This window comes from Tupaia chinensis, unplaced genomic scaffold (assembly GCF_000334495.1).
Source record: "Tupaia chinensis unplaced genomic scaffold, TupChi_1.0 Scaffold000549_1, whole genome shotgun sequence".
Classification (NCBI taxonomy): Eukaryota; Metazoa; Chordata; class Mammalia; order Scandentia; family Tupaiidae; genus Tupaia; species Tupaia belangeri.
The window spans coordinates 4,914,796-4,921,553 of NW_006160061.1; positions in this window are offsets into that span (position 1 = coordinate 4,914,796).

Here is a 6,758-nt window from a genome sequence, read left to right on the forward strand (position 1 = left end):
GCACCTTTAACAGCAACAATCCATAAGAGTGGGATCTGGGCTTGGGGCAGGTCTAGCTGGCTGCCTGACTCTCCTCTGCTGAAGTCTCCAGGAAAGCCCGTCTGCCCCTAAGCCTACTCAGTAGAAAGAGAAAGTTCTGTTGAGAGGAGAGCAGCATCCCTCTGAAAACCTGCTGGAAGCATTTCAGGGTTGTCAGAAGGCAAAACACACACATGCACACAGCCTACTTGTGATGTCTCCATCATGTCATAAAAGAAAATATACTCTTCCAAAATAGAAAAGATGAAACTTCATAACAAAAGGGCAAATCTCTCCAGGAAAAGGCGACTGGCGTGTCATACTCATAGAATTAACAGCAACGTGCAAATGAAAGACAAAAATGAGATGAAGGGAGAGACGATACCAGAAGGCATAAGAGAGAAAAATGTCCCTGCTTTGCAAAAAGACTTCATTTGGCAGATTGAAACAGCCCCTCCAGTTCCAGGTTAAGAATGAGAAGAAAGGCCAGGAGGTGGTGCAGTGGTAAGACGGGACTCTGTGAGGCTGCCCCACAGGGGAGCCGCCCTGTTTGTCTGGATTCCTCCCTGAGCATGTCTGCATGTGGCCCATGCGTGCTCACAATCTGGGACTAGCTGAGGCTGAGGTGGATCCTGGGGATGGGACACTGCTGGGAGTGCTGTCTTTCTCTTTGTCTCTCTGTCTCTATCGCTCATGGTAAAAAAAAATCAATAAATGAAAACTGAGGAATAGAAAGAATAGACTATAAAATCTATCAGTGCAAACCATGTACCTTCTAGAATAGAGAAAAGCAATTGTGTTTGTATGTTTATCATCTAATTTATCTTACTCCCTCTTTAATTCTAGTTCACTTTTTTTCTTTAAAGGAGTCTGTTGGGTTTGCAGACAATAATTATCAGCATAAAGAGAAAATTTTCTTTTCTTTTCCAATATTTATCTTTTCTTTTCTTGTCTTCTAGTTTTTTAGAACATCCCAAAGTCTGTTACTAAGTGGTGATAGCTTTCTTATTTCTGACTTTAATGAAAAATCTTTAAAGTTTACAGATAAAAATAACAAGTTACCTACAAAAGGAAAAAGAAGAAGAAGATACATCCCTGAATGCCAGTAAGAAGAAAGAACTGCCCTCCCAGCCTTCCGCACCCACACAAAGTACACTCAGCTCTCGGAGTGCAAGGAAATATTAAAGGTGCTTCAACAACAACTCCGATAATGTCACTGAGTTAATACTTCTGCCACACTTATGCAGTACAGGCACTATTCCAAGCGCTTCCTTTACTGTGGTAGTTTGCTACGAAGGTGGTTTCCACACATTCCTTCCTTCTCCCTCTCCACTGGCGCCACTCCTCCAACTCGAGGTAACATCTGTTCTCCCACCTCATAGAATCTAGAAGTATGGCTGTACCAGCTCTAGGGCAAGGCATGATGGGAGCTGGTCGTTCATGCCTCCTGGAGCCCTTAGTGAGCATGTAAGAACTCCAAACTGCCACGCTGACGAGGAAGGCTTCATGAAGGAACACCGTGACGTGACAGTGGAAAAGCCATCTGGAACTTGCAGCCCTTTCCATGGACCTTCCCTGATATCAACCCCTGCACCTCTCCAATTACAAACACCTGAAGGCCCCCAAGCAAGACTGCCCAGCTAATCCCAACCCATCCACAGAACCATGAGACAGAAAAAGCACACGGCTGACTCAGTGTTGTTTTGAGGTAGTTCATTACATAGCATTGGGGCTCACGAGATAATACCCCGAAGTGAAGGCCTGGAAACAGCCTCGGAAGCAGTTTCCCTCTAGCCTTCTCCTGCCCTCTGGTCTCCCTCTCCTCATCCTCCCCTGAGACAAGAGATAGAAACTAGAATCCTTCTTATTCTAGGTGGGTCATAGACACCAGAACCCCTTCTCCAAAGTCAGTCATAAAGCCTACAGTTATTGCTCTAACTTCCCCTGCCTTTTTGTGTTAAGAGCTGGCCACAAAGTAATTTCTGATCTGCTTTAGCTAATAGCAGGTCCTCAGTTCCCCAGTTCCAGAGGGGGTCCTCCCTCATATCGTGTGGAGAGGAAGGTACAGTTAGAGGCCAAGAAGAAACTGGGCAGACAGGCCTTGCTGGGTTTCCCCCATGCCTATCACTGTCACATCATACCTCTTCTGTCCAACCACATTTCTACATGCTGTCCACTCTGTCACACCTGAGCATAAAAACGGACAGTTCACTCTGGGCTTTTAGGTCTTCAGCCTGAAGGCTCCCCCATCATATACATCTAGGATGAAATACATTTGTTGTGGTTTTCTCTTATTAATATATTTTAAATTCATTGTATCAGACCTTGAACCAAACCTTCAGAGGAGTGGAATATTTTTCTTTCATCCCAATAACAGCAGTAGATAACTAGAATGCTACATTAATTCACTTCACCTTTGCAAAATTCCTATAAAGTATAATAGTAATTTTCAGTATCCCCATTCTACAGATAGGGCGATTGAGGCCCAAAGAAGTTAAATAACCTCCCTAAAGTTACACAGCTAGGAAGAAAATCCTTGAAGAAATACAAAGATTCAAGATAAACCAACCTTATGCTTCACTTGAGAAAAACAGAAAAAGATTCTAATGAATGAAAATGAATTGGAGCAGAGACCTCCAGAGAGAAGAAAAAGAAGAAAAACCAGGAATGAGCAGCACATCTCGCAAATATATCACGAAACATAAAGGGATAATGATGGCAAGACTGAAAACGTACCAGTTAAATGTTAAAGACTTCTGAAGTAAGAGACAAGCCGCAAGGGTGTAGGAACTGCTGAGAATGGAAGAAACCAGAGGTTGGGAAGAGACAGGGCAACAGGTAGGAAGGAAAGAAAAAAGTAAAAGCATTCTGAAATTCTTGGTGTGCATTTCCAAAAGACATAAATGAACAAAACTGACTCAAGGCAAAGAAAATTAGACAGACTAATTAGTATAGGAGAGATTGGTGGAAATGATTAAGTTTCTACCATTAGAAAAGAGTAGAAACAAGTCATGGCACAGCGAGTCCCACATAACTTACAAAAAATAGAAGTCTGTTATTTACGTTCTCCAAAGTCTTCAATAACAGTAGAAACATAGAGCAAGTCCCCTAAATCCATTTTACAAAATTGGCTTAGCCCTAAAACCCAAACTGATAAAGGTACTATGATAAAAAGAAAACTACAGAGCAATTTCACTTGTGAATATTGGCAAAAAATCTAAATAAAATATTGGCAAGTAAAATTCAAAAGCGTATCAAATGAGTATTACCAGTGATCAAGTGGGGTTTGCTCCTGAAAAGCAGTTCCCACATCAGCAAATCCATTAGCATCATTCATGATAGCAACGAATGTGTGGAGGGAAAGTGGTTGTTTACATTAATAGGTTCTAAAAAAGCACTTGGCAGAATTCAACAGCCCATTTTTAATAAAACTTCAAGTAAAATATGACTGGAAAGAAACCTCTTGAATGTGAAAATACCTATTCACTGAAAATAAATTACAAACAGCATTCTAAACAATCAAATGCCAGGAATAAGAGGAGATATCTGCTATTATCATTGCAATTAAACAGTGAATTGAAAGAAGAAGGAGAAAATAGGTAGTATAAATAAAGCAAATTAAGAAGATAAAGTTTTAACATCTTGCTAATGATATATTCATACTCACAGAAATTCCATCGCCAGTTAAGAAAATAAAAACTAGTATAATTTATGAAGAAATTTGATCAGGCAGCTAGAAAAGATTAGAGCTTTTCCTTATACATGCAATGAATATTGAAAAAAATTATAATAGCTTTATACTAGCATCAAAAATGAAAAGAAAAATTGAAGATAAGTACATCAATTCAAAATTCATGTATACATATAATTAAAATCTCAAAATATTAAAGTGGATATTATACATTTTTTGGTAAGATTAAATGTCCAAAAATTGGCAAGAGATTTTTGAAAAGCATGAGAGGAGGGCCATATCACACTTAAACCCATGCAAATGAAAACATGGCATGGGAAGAAACCACAGAATGATGAAATCAGAAACAAATTCTAGAATCAATAGAAGCTTCTCTATAGCAAGGTGAGATTTGGGACCCACTCTGCAGAAAACAGCTCACTGATAAATGGCTCATGCACGACTCACTGTAAATATGGGAAAAAAACATGGGTGGATCTCCTACTTCAAATCCTACTGGATTATCTGAAAAGTCACGACACTTTTTTTTGCATAGAAAAAAATATGTCACGATTTCTCCAACAGCCCTATATATATTTTTTTTTGGGGGGGGGGAGAGGTTTTTGCTATAGGGCGCGTGCGCTCGCCAGACAGAGAGAGACATAAAGACAGAAAGCGAGAAATCACTCCTCAGAGGGGATGGCCACACCATAATGCCTTCTCCTCCATTCTCTTCTCGGGATCTTGGGCACGCATGCACACGTCCCCGGTGTGAGCTTTAAGCCACCGGGTCTGGGACACGAACCACGGTTGACTACATGGGAGTCCAGCGACATAGCCATTACGCCAACTGCTGGTCCCCAGCCCAATACTTTAAGGTCATAGGAGAGCAAGTTAATTCTAAACCATCTGAAGACAGAAAGTGCATAAGGTATCGCTGAGCAAAAAAAGTAATATATAGAGAACGTATGTTACAATAATCTCTGTTTTTGGAATGTCTTGTCTATCATTTAGAACTGTGGATAATGGATCTGACATAACTCATACTGTTTTGAGGACACCTTGCTATACAGAACACAGCAAAACATAGGGCTGGCCCTGAGCACAGTGGCTAAGCACTGTGCATTCTATTCCCGGCCCCAGTGGGTTGTGGGGCACATGTGCATGTGTGACTGGCTTCCTGTTGGCATGGAGAAGTGGAAGAAAAAGCATTGTCCCGCTGGGGGGTGCATTCTCTCTTTCTCTCTCTCACTCTCCCTCCCCTTGTGAGCACATGAGTCCTCTTTCAATAAGTTTTTAGAACATAAAGAAATAAATTTGTGGAAGGTCAAATAAACCTGGAGAAAGTGTGGAGTATGTAAACTAGGTTGTGTTCAATCCTGGTTAACATTGGTTGTGAAGTGTGGATGTCAAGGGAGGGAAGGAACAAATGATGCCACTTTTTTAAGGTAGGCACAATAAATACAGGATGTGTAATGTCATCTGATCAGTGAGAAATTACTGAAACATACATTCTGCACACCAGTGTGTATGCAGAGAGAGATGAGAGAGCGAGAAAGATATATGCAAGAGTGGGTACCAAATGTTATTTGTGGTCATCACAGAGGCACCAAATTTCAGGAAATTTTTACTTTATATAATCAGGGGGGAAAACTTCATTATCAAAGTGAGTTCAAAATTATGAAATAGAAACTTATGGATGTAAATTTAGTTTTAGAATATATTCAAAATGGATTTCAGGGTAAAAGAGAAATGAAGAATTCCTACTGATAATTCAGCCTCCAGCAAACAAGTTAGCATGGTAGGGAGCTCAGCTGGCCTTCTATCTCTGTCTCTCTGTCTCTGTATCTGTCTCTCCCTGCTTCCCGTATTCTCATTTTTTTGGTAATTTTTCCTTTTTAAAATTTTTTTAGAGGTAAAGTTTTTCTCTTGCTCTCAGCTCCAGCTTTTGTCTTGTTAATAATCCCCTCTGGTCCTCCCACCCAGGCAGGAGAGGCGAGGCCTTCAGGAGAAGATTCCTCATGGCTCTTGTGAACTAGTCATTTTGCTCAGCGCACTTGCATGCTGCACGGTTTTCTATTTTGTGCTTTTAAAAAAATAATAATTATAATTATAATTTTGTTTCGTTTTTTTTCTGTCTTTTTTTCTGTTTCTTTGATGTTGCTTCTCTCTCTCTTTTTCGTTTTATTTTTTCTTGTCTCTCCACTCCTCAATATCCATTTACTGTGTTTCTAGATGGATATAAGGGCACTGCAGCTAAACATCCAAATACTGTTAGGGTTAACATAATCCTTAACATCTACTGAATCTGCTGCACAAGCAATCACAACAGAACAGCAAAGAGATTCCAGATAACCTCTTTCTGCTTGCTCCTGAACACTCAGATTGAACTTCAAGAATTAGGAAGAAACACACCATCCATCAGATGACAAGAAATCACTGCAGGACCACAAGAAATATGGGAAAGCAAGAAAATATCTCTCCTCCAAGGGAAAAGAATAACTCCTCTTCATCCACAAGCAGTTTTATGGAAATCATGGAAATGTCTGATAAAGAATTTAGAACATTCATAATGGCGAAGCTAACAGAGATGGAAGAGAAGAGAGACAATGAACTGCTAAAGAGAAAGGAGAAAGAAGTTGATGAGTTCCAGGAGGTGAGGAAATTCCTGCAAGATCTAAAAAGAGGAATTACACACTTTAAAAAAGAATCAAACAGAACTATTAGAGATGAAGGCTATAATATAGGAAGTAAAAATCTCTCTTGAAAGTATGAAAAGCAGACTAGATCATACAGAAAATAGAATCTCAGACATGGAAGAAAAAATTGCTGGTCTAGAAAAATCCACCATGAAGACTGAGAAAATTGCCCAAAAATTTGAGAATAATATATGATAAGTACTAGATACCATCAAATGTCCAAGCATCTGAATAACTGGCATTCCAGAAGGTGAAGAGACTCATAAGCACATTGACAATCTATTCCATGAAATCCTGCAAGAAAACTCTCCAAACCTAGAGAGGCACTCAAAGATCCAGTCCCAAAAAATACAAAGGACCCCAAATAGAAT